We start from the raw sequence: 15709 nt of genomic DNA, 5'->3' as shown, positions 1-15709 counted from the left end.
AAGATAAAGCTGTTAATGTAGTCGACGTACATTTTCTTTGGGAACACTTGGAAGCAAATCAAGATTTGTTATTAGGCAATGCAATATCTGCCATATCACCCTGCCATTCTGTCTACACCTGTGGGTGTTTATTCATGTGTATTCCCAGTGTGTCAAACTAAACCACTGCATTAAAGACATATGCCCCTTAATTCTGAAAATGATTTTCCAGCTCTCTCCAGGCTTGGCTTAGTCTATTCTTGGACTAAACATTAGTCTCAGTGGTGAATTCTCATTGGAAATTTGTTTTAGTTTAGGCTTTATGGTACATGGTTCCGTGGTAATTGGCCCTTTTTGTTGCTCCCAGTCTTGTGGGGACTAGTGAAGGGTAATTAATAGAAATATTACCCAGCAGTTTCAGTTATTAGCATTTTAATATAATGCACTTTTAATAATCAGAACATTTATTGTATTCAGCTGAAATCAAGAACCCTATAAAACAAACTATTCAAAATCCAAAGTTTTCTATTAGCCAGAAAGTTGAGGTCCATATCTACACACTATCAACCTCGAGACATTTCTTCACATTTCTCCATGCTGTGGTCATCACTAAAAACACACAGATGAAGGTGGAGCTTCTGAAGTAGCCTGTAGATGAGCTACAATGTCACGTAACACTGTTAAACCAGTTAAAGACAATGTGGACAGGGAGTGCATAGTCTTTAAAAACTTGAGCAGCACTGTGTCTGATCCACTTGTACCAGCACAACACACACTAAAACACCACCACCATGTCAGTGTCACTGAAGCGCTGAGAATGATCCACCATCCAAATCATACCTGCTCTGGGGTGGTCCTGAGCTTTGAAGAACAGAGTTTAAAAGGGGGCTAACATAGTACACAAAGCAGCAGATGGACTGTAGTCCAGTAAACTTTGGTAAATGTAGCTGATAAAATGAACAATGAGTGTAGAAACAAAGAGCTAGCTTTAATATTATGACTGTAGGTCTGCAAACCTGTGCCCACAGTGGATGCCCCTTAAAACAGATGAATGTTGTACAAATGTTGTGGAATATAGTGCAGCATTAAAACATATCCAAAAATGCTAAAGAACTCACCATTGCAAATCTGCAACCTTGAATGTGTCTGGGTGCAAATCCAGACATGAGGTAATGGGAAGGAATATGCTCACAAGCTTAAAATCTGTCTGCTTTATACACAGAATATACTGTGTGTAATTATTCTGCCATAACTGCTGACTCCTAAGCATATTAATTTATACACACTAACAAGATTGCATTTTTATGGTCCGGTCCAACTCCCCCATCATCTTAGTATCTAACCATGGGCAGCTGTAAATAGTCTTGTATACATTTTATTTTAACTGCAACATGACTTATTACATGACTGGAGCTCTTATTATTGTTGATTCAGAGCCAGGAGGTCCACACACACACACAGCAGTAAAGTAAGCCTTGGCCACTCCTTTCCAGAGTGAGCTAGATGGCCTGAACTAGCTGGAGCCCATGGGTCAGCTTTATTTCAGTACCTTTAGTCCCAGTGGAAGAAATGTCAGGCATTTGCCTCACTGCTGGGGGTGAAAGAGGGGTGTGGAGAGGGTGTATTTATGAGCATGATGTGCCCTGAGTATTTTTGGGTGCGTGTGAGAAGAAGGGAGGAGACCAAGGTGCTCCTTTCAGGGGTATAAAGGGGAGGTATAATCTAGTGTAATGGGAATACTTAAAAAGTTAGATAGCTGAAGGTAGCTTCAGTGGGAGAGAGGGAGGTAGAGAGAGAGAGAAATGATATCCCAGCAAGTGAAATCATCTTAAATCTTGTCGCAGTACTAAACATTTCTCAATATACAACTGCTTTGAGGGCATTCTGCTTATTTCTAGACCATTTTTGCATGCTTTAACTCAGTTTATATTATGAGAATGTCTTATTCAATTAGCAGATGATGATAGTTGTTTCAGTCTACTTTCCAACATAATAAACAAGCCAAATAAATTTGCAGAATAATTATATAATAATAAAACTAGCATTTCTAAGAGCTATCTGAGTTATTTAAGTTGTCTTCATTTTCTGTGATGCAGTGTAGCAGTGGGGGATATAATCTGAAGGAATGGGAATACTCAAGAAGGGTGATAGCTGAAGATAGCTGCAGTGGGGGAGAGAGAGAGAGAGAGGGAGGGAGAAGTGGCTAAGGAGTAAGGCTGTTTGAGATTAATCCTTCTCCATTGCATCACCGCATGCCAACTGGAGCACCCGGTGAACCGGCGCTATTCTGAGCCAGGAGACGCCACTGCTGGGTCTCATGACTGCTGCAAAACACCGTCAGGGTCACACAACACAGCCAGGACTTCAGAGCTCTAAGCATGACCTCACCATCATGGGCACTGCAAAACATACTATATATCATCCACACTGTAGCTGATTATTTTAAAGTCATTACGTCGTCTGACTCTATAATTAACCTGCAGGTTCCACCCACCAATGCACACTTTCATAGCAACTGTTGTGAGGCTGCACAGGTTCTGCAGGACAATGGTAACAACACTGGTGCAAGTTGAAAATACTACACTACTGAGCTGAACTACACTATATAAGTATCCACATGCCCCTTATATGCCCCTTCTACTTATACACGTATCCAGGTGCACAAGGTGCTTCATATAAATTGTAGAGCAGTGGAAGTACATTCTCTAGACCAATAAATCCCTATTCAATACATTGGGGATGAAGTGGAAGGGCAAACAAATCACAAAATATGAGTACTTCTACCTCACTAATGATCTACTGGCTTTTTCTGCAGATGTCCATGAATTTTGTGGGTTTACAGAGCTAATTTACAAAAAACAACTAAAACAAAAAACAATATTTGTGCCAAGAACTACTATCCCTAAAGCTTCTATAACTACTACTAATAATATATTGCATAATTATTGTTAGTAAACTCATAGGGATGATAGTTGTAGTCAAACAAATATAAAAGCTATTATTGTTTTTGTTTATAATACTAATGGCAGTTATAATAATAATAATAATAATAATAATAATAATAAAAATAATAATAATAGATAGTGTCACAGTCACACAGCTCCAGGGACCTGGAGATTGTGGGGTCAAGTCCCGCTCCAGATGACTGTCTGTGAGGAGTGTGGTGTGTTCTCCCTGTGTCCGCGTGGGTTTCCTCCGGGTGACTGTCTGTGAGGAGTGTGATGTGTTCTCCCTGTGTCTGTGTGGGTTTCCTCCGGGTGACTGTCTGTGAGGAGTGTGGTGTGTTCTCAGTGTCTGCGTGGGTTTCCTCCGGGTGACTGTCTGTGAGGAGTGTGGTGTGTTCTCCGTGTCTGCACGGGTTTCCTCCGGGTGACTGTCTGTGAGGAGTGTGGTGTGTTCTCCTTGTGTCTGCGTGGGTTTCCTCTGAGTGACTGTCTGTGAGGAGTGTGATGTGTTCTCCCTGTGTCTGTGTGGGTTTCCTCCGGGTGACTGTCTGTGAGGAGTGTGATGTGTTCTCCCTGTGTCTGTGTGGGTTTCCTCTGGGTGACTGTCTGTGAGGAGTGTGGTGTGTTCTCCCTGTGTCTGCACGGGTTTCCTCCGGGTGACTGTCTGTGAGGAGTGTGATGTGTTCTCCCTGTGTCTGCGTGGGTTTCCTCCGGGTGACTGTCTGTGAGGAGTTTGGTGTGTTCTCCCTGTGTCTGTGTGGGTTTCCTCCGGGTGCTCCGGTTTCCTCCCATGGTCCAAAAACATATATTTATAGGTGGATTGGCAACACAAAAGTGTCTGTAGGTGTGAGTGAATGTGTGAGTATTTGTCACCCTGGAAAGGACTGGCGTCCCCTCCAGTATGTGTTCCTGCCATGCGCCCAATAATTCTGGGTATGCTCCAGACCCACAGCGACCCTGAATTGGATAAGCGCTTACAGAAAATGAATGAATAAATGAATATATTTAAGTCCTAATAGAAACATCTGTCCACTCTTTAAGCATGTGGGTAACCCACCTGGGCAGTTATTTCAACTCATACATGACCCATGTACAGTGTCATGGAATATCTCCTCCTCCCTCCAGCTGTTGGAAAGCAGCAGTGTTTCTGTCTGTCTCAAACAAATCATCTGTCTTAACAGTCTAACCTCAGAAACACGAAACAAGAGCACATGTCTTTAGTGTCCAGTTCCTTTCCAGATGGTTGGCAACCCTACATCAAACATGCCAAAGGGGGTGCCACATAGCGCACCAAAACATTCAAAAACAGCCATAGTATTTCTGCATAAGTTTGAATGGATATTTTTCTAACATTTTGCCAAGACAGTAAAGAATAGATTAGTGGGCAGGTCATGGATTAGTTTCCCTAAGAATTCTCCTGCAATGCAAGGATTACAATATTTGGACTCAGTGAGAGAATATACAATAAAGAAAAAATACAGAAAAGGACCACCTCAGTGACCCCTGTTGCTAACACAGCAGCTTGTCCAGCATTCACTACTGAACACTGAACTCAATCAAGGAGTATTGTGGTGATCCTTGTTAAGATTCAAGCGTTTGCTACAGCTCCTTCCCAGCATACACTCACAGCTTGTCAAGGAGTCTCACATACTCACACATTCTCTCTCTCTCTCACACACACACACACACGCTCGCACACAGCCCCTGGCTAAATTCTAAATTAAAGACCTAATGTACAATCCTCCTGTGACGCTCACAGCTAATGAAATGGAGAAGCTAAGCCCCTGAGCAGTGGACACAGGAGAGGAGGACACCTGACTCCCATTGTGCGGATTTTCAGTCTGCCTCTCATAACTACACACTATAGTCCTGCCGTGAATGTGATACTTGCGGTATGTTATCTGTCGGTTAATGTAAAGCCCATTTATAAAGCTTGATGCTCTTCCTCTGTTCTGCTAAATTGGATCTGACATCATTATCATCAATCTCACAATCCCTGGTATCTCTGAAAACCAGCATGTCTGAACAGAAACTCATTTCACAATTATCTCAGTTACCATTTGAAAATGTTGACGCCATGTTTAAATTTCATGGTGAAGAAACCTATAGAAATGCTCCAAAATTAATAAAAATGGACAAATTTTGAAAATTACCAATACCAATAGTCCTGAACTATATCTTCCTTTCAATGGAAAATCCCAACTCAAAATGCTGGGTATTTCATAAATAGGCTTAATGCTTTTCTGGGAAACCATCTAAAAAATGTACATGCTTTAAAATCAACATTTTGGAAATTTTAGATTTTGTCCCAAAAGGAAGCATACTTGAATATACTTGGAATTTCTTATGCTGATTGTTTATTTATGCTGTTTAATTATTGTTAATTATGCTGTGTTTAGGCCGCAGGTGCGCTGGTGAAACAGCATCATCATTCTTGATCACCAGCATAAAACCTGCTTAAAACCGCAGAGATCAGTGTGGAATACTGTGGTTTTCAGCTATGATTTTACAGTAGCAGAGTTATGAAAATAAGGGCAACCAATCAGGACTAGTTGATGGAATACATGTTACTGTTCAATGTACTTGCACATCACACTGTGTAGGTTGCCAGCTCAATTTGTGTATCCTGCAGATGGGGGTTCTGCCAGTCTGCCCCATTATAGGTTCTACTGGCCTGCCTATAAATAGTCCAATTAGAGCTGTTTTTCTGCCACAGGCGTGTAGTTTCCTCCACTGGTTCAATCACCCAGGAGAGATATATTATTAGGAGGGCAGTCCAGAATGGTCACCATAGGCAGGAAAGGTCAAAGATCAAGTATTTGTGTTAAGGAGGCTATGTTGCATATGAACATTTTGCAGATGTCATGCACACACTTTGTAAAAATCAGAGATAGGGTTTTTTTTCAGTGGTTAAATGTATGTATAAGATTCAATGCATAAATATGATCTAAATATGGGTTACATTCTAACTCATATTTGAACCCCAATCATAAAATCTCTTGGTTACTAAACTGTACAATCATGCTATTATCTGCTGTTAGCTAATTTACATTGGGAAAATTATGTTTTATAGTCTCTAACATTCCTTCTTTAGTGAAACGAAAGATAAAACTACAGTTAGAACAGCAGCCCTGATTAGTCAGAAATATTAGGCAAAAAAAAAGTAAGTTGAAAAGTGTTACTGTGTGAACAATGCTAAATACACACTATCCTGATCCTCTGGAGGGTGTTGATGTTTTTATTTCATTCCAGACGCTGTAAAGGTTTTGAATTAAACAGGTGTCATACTTGGTATTGCTTTGTTTATGTTTGCTGAATGCCCTGGTGTAAAAGGTGAGTTTGTGCTCTGACTAGCTCCATTGTTAGCTTTAGCAATAGTCCTGTCAAAGCCCTTATGTATGAAAATCTAATGCTTTTTTTTCTGCATTAAAATGTCCTACATCCACATTTTGCCAGTACTCAGACAGTTAGCTTTTGATGTAGTGTTACAGGTGCTACCAGGTAGCCTGACCTAACAACTTGTAGGAAAATAACAGAGAGGCAAGACTCTTTTAAAAATGGGTCAGTTGTGATGCTAATTAAATGCTAGGCTCACAAGGCAACCACCAAACCAATATTGAAAGAGGCAGGATTTAAATTGTGTTTTTGTATCCTACATCAGGGGTCCCAAATTACTTTTCCTTAAGGGCCACATTCAACCTACATCACAAAGTCAAGGGCCAGTGTGTCATTCTCATACTATTTCATACAGTACTATTTCGGTAGTCATATTATTATGACGATGATTATGATTGTTATTAAGTCTATGTAAATAGCTAACTAACTACCGTTATTTGATTTTACTCACCATTCAATGAGAGAAGTGACAGCAGTGGGTTGAAACAATTGAGACCTCTTAACAGACCTGAAATTGGGGCAGTGCTCATTGATTGGTTTGCTAGTTTTCTTTTTGGCACCAGTAGCGTTAAGCCCCAATCACACTGGGTTTTTACATTTCACTTAGGCTATTTCTCAACACAAAGTACTTCAAGTTCAAACTGCCGTACTTGGTTGTACAAACTTGGTGAGTTTGACTCGCGAGTACAAATTTCTGAGGATGGGAGGATGCCGTTTTTTCTTTCTGTATTTGGAACTTGATGAGTCACCGTCTAAGTGGCAGGGTAAAAGCCATCGCGCTGGGGTTGGTGCGAAATACATTCTGAAATATCTGACTCTCTCAATTCTAAAGAAGTCTCATCCCAGTGCCATGGGTGAAGCCAAAGCAGGGGCTGGGGTAGCACTGGACCCCCCCCCCCCCCCCCTTACCACCCCAGAGGAGTGACATGTCACGACACCAAACGTCTTGTTAAATATGCCTGTTGCATTTTGTAATGGGTAATGTCTATTGACCACTAGGTCCCTACTGTGCAGTAGTTGGTGCTATGTATCACAAAAAGTTTCAATGCACCCCACTTTCTATATAAATCCACCATTATAAAGAGAAGCAGGAAAAGAGGAGAGTCTAACACTCAGGAAAGATATTGCATCAGGGAGAAGAACAGCAGCTTATTTGTTGATTGATGGTGAATAGTGTCGCCAACCATCTCGTACTATATGGATTTGTCTTGTATGTGGACACTAAAAGGTGCGTTTCATTTTGAACTGATATGTGGTGCATTTTGGTCTGTATTTCTGAGGTCACACAAAGGTCACACTTTGAGGGCAACAAAGCGACAAGTGTCCAGTCATTTGCCATGGAAGAACGAGATTTGTAGCCAGAATTAAGTGGCAAGCAGCAAACAATACAGTGACAGAGCGACAAATTTTCTCAACTTTATTCAAATGAGATATAACGACATTCTAAATGATTGGCTCCTCCAATATTCACATTTATACTACCACTAGAGAATGGTAAATCTGTAAAATTTGCATTATCTTTAAGTGATTACACCAGTGGCACACAAATATATAGTAGCTAAACCAAATGATAAAACCAAATTCATTAATATGGAGGACAGTGTTTAAGACTGGATGTCTTCGTACTTCTCAAGTCACACAACCCAAATGTTTCTCCCTCTGGGATGCTAAAATTAAACTAATTGGATCCTAAATTTCAATAGATTCCCAGATCTATGAGGCACATCCATGAATAATCCTGGCATTAAAATTAAATCTGATGTGTCCTTGATTGAAATATAAGTAAAATTAATAAACAGCTTTGTCCCTATTTTCTCTCATTTTTGACATTTCTAAGTTAAGAAAAGCATTACTAATACAAGGTGTTATTTCTAGGTTTGAACAGACAGGATTGAACATGACTGAGTTTGACCCTTGTGCTTCAGTATTATCAACACATTAGCTGCTAGTCATATCCCAAATAGATTATAAAATGCTGCTATTTGCATATGTAAGATCTCACCCCTCAGCACCTGAGTGAACTTATTTTGTATTATGGACCATCGCGCCTGCTCAACAATATGCAGTCTGCTTGTTTATTAATTCTACTGAAAGAAGTTTAACCTTTTTATTTAAAGCCCCCAAGCTTTAGGATAACCTACTAGTAAATGTCTGGGACTCAGTCACTGTCTCCTGTTAAGATAAAATGTGCAGAATGTATTCCCATCGTGTTTGACCTGATGCAGTTTAAAGATATTCTGGACTGGGGTGTCCCTGACCATGAAGCAGCACTTACACACTCCACCCACGTTCCAGAATAAGCCTCAAGGTTTTGAGAATTCCTGCTCACTTCCAGTGGAGCCACCTGCATGTGCCAGAATGTGTCAATGTCACAGCCACCAACTGATGATGAGATAAGGTCTTTAGTCATTGGTCATTTTCTACCAGCCTCACAGAATACTTAATTTCTTAATATCTCCTAATATGACATTATAGATTTTTTGTACTTACTGTCCATATCATTTTTCAATCATATTGCTTTTATTGACAGTTTTGCTCCAGTGTTGAACAGAGGAGAATGGGTTCCACTTTTGAGTCTTGGTTCTTCTCAGTTTTTTCTTAGTCCTTAAGGAGTTTCATTGTCACCTCAGCTTGCTTACTTGGGGCTAAGATCCAGAATACTATAAAGCTTCTTTGTGATAACGACAGTTGTAAAAGCGCTCTATAAATAGAACTGAATTGTCAGAATATGTGTGGAGGGAAAAAAAATAAAGGGAGAGGAACAGCACAGCGAGCCACGGCAGAGCCTCAGCGCTGGCTGTCAGCCGTCTGGCCGTCTGGGATTACTCCAGATTGGAGCTCATTAGCGTCCCACTGAGAATCCCGCTAAATGGTATCAAGCTGCTATTTTGGAGGAAGTAATCTCGAGATGGTAATTGTACTGCTTGAATTATTTCAGAGAGGTTGGCAAGTTCAGGGAGATACCTACTGATTGGGCGAGAACAAAATTACTACGAGGGCAATACTAAGTGTAAAAGTGTCTTGGAGAAATTTCTAAACGGTGAGATGTTGCAGGGCAAACTTGAGACAGTTGTGTCTGAGGTGGCAGATTTACCTTTCAGCCTGTTTAAACAGATTGCTAAATGGCGTAGCCGACACACAAGGGTGTTTTCCAGACCTTCCCCTGGCTCAGCTCCAACAGTAGGCAAGATCAAGATGATGGGTTTGCTCTTCAGCTAGGCCTGACCCTGAAAGACGAGCACTGCTAATAGTCTAATTACATGAGTCTCCTCAAGAGTGCACACATTGCAAATGCCACCACTCTCATCAGAAAGAGGGGGGATGGGGCAAGAGGGGAGGAAAAAGGAAACCTAACACTAATCCTACTGTACTTCTCCCGCATGAGTGCTTTACACTTGATAGAACGTTAAGCTCTTTCCACACACAACGCCCCTGTGAGGGTTTAAACAAGACCCTTGAGAAGATGTAGGAACCAACAGCTTATCTCTTCCCAAACAATATATATGTCCATCGCATTATGTTCTGTTATGATTTTCCTTGAGCTGCTAATGGCCTCCATCTCATGCCACAAGTTCAAGCACCCAGTTAGGGATAGGTTTCTCTTTCTGCTTCAGCTCCTGTATCAGTTCCATATCTCCATCTCAAGCTTCCTTATCAAGTGACTTTACCATATAGTATTCCTATTCAATACATACAAATGGATGGTAAAAATGAGAAGAATGACATCTTTTTTGTAGCAGAAATCTTGGACAATGTTACACTATATGTCCAAAGTTTCTGGACACTTCTGGTGCACCCATTGCTAAGACAAGTGGAAAAACATGAAATGCCATTCACAGGAGGGTGCTTGGAATGGATGTAAAACAGCCATATGTCACTATGCCCAATACCAAACATTGTGTAAAGTTTTGGTAAAGGTGACACAATCCAGCAGAACTGGGCTGTGTAACTGCATAAATCTGCAGGCGTTCTTATTCCATAATCATCCAACATATGTACCAGACCACACTGACGTTCATGTGGCAATCAAATGCGCACATCAGTGTTCCAGCATCTAGTCTAAAGCCCTTTCAGAAGAATAGCTAATTGACACCCTTGATTTTAGAAGAAACATTGGGTGAGCAGGTGTTAGTATGTAGTGTAATTCTGGCTTGGAGTCTCATACTCTACTTCCACCACCTACATAAAGGATACATCATCCTATGTGGAAAGTAAATGTGAACAAGTCAGCATGACTCATTTACACAACAAACACCCCCATTTTAATTCGTCATTAGTTGTGTTAAAATGTTCCACTGAAGTATTCCCTCAACAGATGGAATAAACGAAAACGGTTGGAGCGGATTCTTTTTAGAAAGTGAGAAAGAAGACACCGTTCATTTTCCTCCCTCGTTTTGGCCATCTAAATGATGGAGGGCCACGGATCGGGTAACCTCATCGCCAAGCCGAGGGCACAGCGCTGGAGCAGGAATCTAATATGGAGATGCAGAAATTACAGACAGGACTCGGGATGAATTATTCAGTCAAGACTGCCAGCTTGCTAATTAATTAATCATCAAGCACCTCTCCACTGGGGGTTATGCGAGAGCCAGACAAATGAACTGTTTGCATTCGCCTGTCTCTCTGAGTGCTGCTCACTCAAAGTTTTAATCAACCCAAGAGTTTGGTGCCATACCCGAGTGTGTAACCATTCGGCTTAAATGCTTCACTTCTTTTACATTGATTTTGAGATCGAAAAGTGTGAGAGAACATTATGAAGAAGACCCTAGAAAAATGAACATCAATCATCGTGACAAAGGAAAGTACCATGTTAAACATTAATGTTCCTAAATGCTTCTTGGCTTGAAGAATACTGATGATATATAAGCATTTATAAAATATAGAGATTATGTCCACACCTACAGTACAATCATCAAATAACATCCCACATTCAAAGAATCTTGAGTCAAAACAATTTGAGAAACTCTAGAGTTTCAGGTCCAGAGATGTCCAAGAGTGGTCCTTTCAAATAGGTACAGAGAGATTTGTTTGTATCAGATGCATTCTCACAGTGGGAAATGCTCTGCTTCCTTCAGGTGTGATGCTGCACATGTGCTGGAGGAGATACAGCGAGTTCTCTGGGGACTTTGACTTTCCCTTTTACTAGGGCAGTAGCGGGAATAAAATCCATGTAAATCCAGGATAAATGTTGTGGGTGTTTGTGTTCCCACAATACAGCTCCTCCGGATAAACTCCTTAACATTTCTGGGTTACTGTGCCTGAGCTTGAGACTGAATTTTGAAAGTTTGGAGAAAGATTTCTTTAGAAAAAAGTATAGAGGCTGGAAAAAATGCAGAAATGAGTGACACTGATCACTGGGAACTGTGTAAACCATCGGTTAAACATTGTTTTCTGCATTTTCAGTTCATTATCCTGAAAATAAATATGTTGACTGCCAGTAAATAAAACAAGCATGGTCCTTTAGTTTGCATGGAACTCTAGCTGAATTCCTGCTTCAGAGAAATACAGCATTTATTTCAGTTGGAAATGTATAATACAGATATTTTAGCTTAGTTTCTTTTCTTCAAAGCACACAACTGCTCACCTGATTCATGATGTGGATTCAAAAACATCACATGAGAATAACCAAAGAAAAAAAAAAAGAAAAACCAAATACTTGATACACTTTAGATAACAGCCTAGTTTTCCACTGCTAATCAAGGCTCAGAGAGCTCTGGTTAGTGTCTGGTTACAGTGAGCTGCTTTGGGATAGGACTACAAGGGAGAAGTAGGGGGGATGCTTGTAGAGAGTGCTGGGTCTTTGGGTTCTTACTGTAGAAATGCTGCTGCTCAGTTCAGTCAATCATAGCCAGCTCCCCTTGTGATGACCTCATGAAGTCCTCTCAGGAAGACCCGCAGAGGCCAGCCAGCAGCTGGCGGAGGGGGGTTTGAGGAATTGGAAAGGGAAAAAGGGAAACTGGGAGAAAGTAAGAAAAAAAAGAAAGAAAGAGAGGCTGTGGTTTCCAACTCCCTATCCACGTTGAGTCATAGGTAGTGCGGCAGACCAAAGGCAATAAGGGCTTGGAGTATAGGTCGATGTGAATCATTTGAGTCTGTTTTCCTGGACGCAGATTAAGCCCAGTTGTTGGATTAAGTTATCCTGTCAACAAGGACTTATTAGTTTAGTACTCGCCTCACTTTGTAGGCAACAGCATTGCCTAGACAAGTAGCACTGCTGTAATGGAAGAAGCCCTCCCTTTTGGCAAAGAGGAGCTTTGTGTCAAATGCAAGTTTGTGGTTTTCTTCGGATCAGATATCCACACACAGATGTGACACGGCAGGATTTACTGCCTTCTTCCGTCGCACATTTGCAATATACACAGTCAAATTCACTCCACAGGGAAAGAGCACCCCATCCAAATATCACTCTAGAGGTCAAAACGGCTGAGATTGTTGAGTCTAGTCTAGGACAAGGTTTAATTTGTGTGCATAAAGCCACCTTTTACTGTATTTAGGAAACTCCTATTTCATGTTTGCTACATTTTGTATGTCATCTATGTTCATATTTGGTACAGCTGTTAGATTTTACACTGTTTAAGGTACACTTCAACCAAAATCCAACATGAAAGATATAACCATTCACAGATTTGTCTCTAGAGTGAGATTATATTTGGAAGCCGGGAGGTTTTATTAAAATGTAGTTGATTTGGGTCAAATTTTGGAGACAGGATGTTGTGAAAAGACTTTTTTCCCCGTTAGCGGCTAGATAGCTAATGTTACCCCCCCCCCCAAAAAACAACAACAATATCTCAGTATCTTATTGCAGCAAACCATGCTAGCATTCTTCAAATTGTCCAAACTGACCTTACAGTGAGAAGAACAGTTCACTTATACAACGAAAAGAACCTGTTAAATGGTGATGAAAACAAACTAAATGCTAACTTTAAAGAGTAAGAGTATTTTCTACATTTATAGTATTTCACTGTCTATTTCATTTGCATGAGCTGAAATCTTCCCCTTTAGCTCTGGCATGCTCAATACCACATTATTCAAAATATATTTCAAAAGTAAAACCGGGACATGTAAAGCAACCAGTATTTAAGAAGATACCTTAACTCTGTATGAATTTCTGGCATCAACTTTGTCCTGATTGAAGATGTTTGTTTAAATTTCATTAAATCGAGCTACAAGTAACACAATACTGAATAGGCTGTGTATTAATAAGCATTGCAGATCAGTGACAAAGTGAGCAGTCAGGGTTGGTTGATTCAACATGGATTCCCAGTTGTTGTATGATGTGTTTGTTCATGGGTAATGTAGTACATTTGGGGAATGTACTCTTGAAAAATAAATTAAAGTATGAGACAACAAAGCTGAGCAATATAATGCAGTAGTGCTAATATAACACAAAATATAACGTACTTGCTCGGTTAATTTCTGAAAAGTAATTCTAACGTCATACTAGAAAAACAACTTAAACGAGGAACGATTTAAAAAGGTTTTACATTTTTTATGTAAATATCAAGTTTTTATATGTAATGAAATAAAAAGTTTTAAATGTTCTCAACCTGTCCGACCTACACTCTCAGAAATAAATAAATAAATAAATAAATAAAAATACAATACAGATACATTATAGTCACTTCAGGACAAAGAGTGTAAAAGTACTTTTAAAGGTACAACAGTGGTTTTAAAGACCAGGTGTGTTCCCAAATTCCTATTCTACCCAAGGACAGGTGAATATTTGTAAGCTTTTGTTATAAAACTGTAAAAGAAGGGGCCTATGAAATCAACATAGTTTTAAAATCTACAATGAATAGATTCATTTTAGAAGATGGTAACCTTGGGGGTGCCACAACTGTGACAGCAAAAGGTGACGGTTTTTCTGAGAGAGTAGTGAACATTTCAGAAAATTCATATTTTTTAGGAAAGGATTTATTGTTGTAAATGTATTTGTTGTTTGTCATACTTCGTATCTGCCAAATACTGTGTCCTCCAGACACACTTCTTTCAGTTGCTCTGCTGAGAGCATTCATATGGTAAGCCCTGGTTTTATTTTCAAAGTGATAAAAGAATCATTAAATGTATCCCAACCTCCTGAACTGACCCACAGCTCTCCCTTGCCTGCTCCATACAAGTTGTACAAAGAGAAGTATTTCAAACCCAGGCAAGCATCCCTCCCCCTCCGCAAGGGCCAAAAAAGATGCAGCAGGCTTTCCCAAGCGCCAAGAGCACCCCCAGACCCCCAGCCCTACTCCTGCTAGTCCTCGTTCTTTCTTTATAAGAATCCAAAAAAGAGCTTCCCTTTGGACGAGCAGATTGAGGCCTATTTAAAAAGATACTAAAATCTTTGTTTTACTCTTATTGTGCAGAGGGTGGATTTTGGGTCTCCGCCCCCACACATCTTTTTTTTTAACCCCCACTCCCAGAGCTGATTTCCATTGGTACGTCCCAGCTATTTAAGAGTGCATTGTGCAGGCTGACCTATGAAAAATTCAGGGGACATTCGGAAGGCTCCAGCTCTATCGGGGATGGCTGGGCTTTGGGCAGCCAGTGGCATTTGCACACCAATTGCCCCAATCCCATTCTGGATGGTGAGGAGGGGCTGAATTGGCCCTACTTCCACCACCACCACCCCCTTCTGCCATCCCTGCGTGGCTCTTCTAGACATGAATAGAGGAGCCTGCTCTGGGGGCCGAGTGAATGGGCAGACTGTCAGGGGCTCTCAAAAGCCCGTAATGTCCAAGCCACTCGGCCTGCATATTAACATGTATGTAAGGAGCAAACCATGCGGCCCCACTTTGGCAAACACACACACACACACACACACACACACACGGAAGAATGGAAAAGCGATCCTCAGGCCTAAAACAAACACACGAATATTACGGGCTTAAAGGCAGGAGGGAAGGCCCAGAACTCCTCTGCAATATATTTGTGTTCCAACAAACCGGTTTGTCTAAATATTGGAACTCAAACAGCCCCAGCAAAGACAAACAGAGCAGCTAAATGAGATGATGCTAATACAGCTAATACTGTAAATATGAACTTTTTTTTTTAAGTAATGCATTAAAAATAAATGACTTAGGCCTGCTAGGACTGGGCAAATATATAAACACATTAATTCCTCATATGCTGGGAGTCATTATAAATAATATAGTGTGTAATGGTGCAATAAAATAAAATAAAATGTAAGTTTCTATGTCCAAAGGGGTTGAGAAACTTCTTGATTTTTGGGCACGGCTGAGAGCAAACAGAATTATAGAGAGCTGAAAATTAGTCCCTCGATGACAATATGAATGAGTGAAAAAAGAGAAACCTGCAGCCATCTCCAAATGGGAAAAGTGTCTCGCTGCAGCTCGGCAAATTGGAAAAACAAGTGCAAGAATGTCTGGCGGCAGCCAAGGAAA

This window comes from Hoplias malabaricus, chromosome 18, assembly GCF_029633855.1.
Source record: "Hoplias malabaricus isolate fHopMal1 chromosome 18, fHopMal1.hap1, whole genome shotgun sequence".
Taxonomy (NCBI): Eukaryota; Metazoa; Chordata; class Actinopteri; order Characiformes; family Erythrinidae; genus Hoplias; species Hoplias malabaricus.
This window is presented reverse-complemented; position numbering follows the sequence as displayed.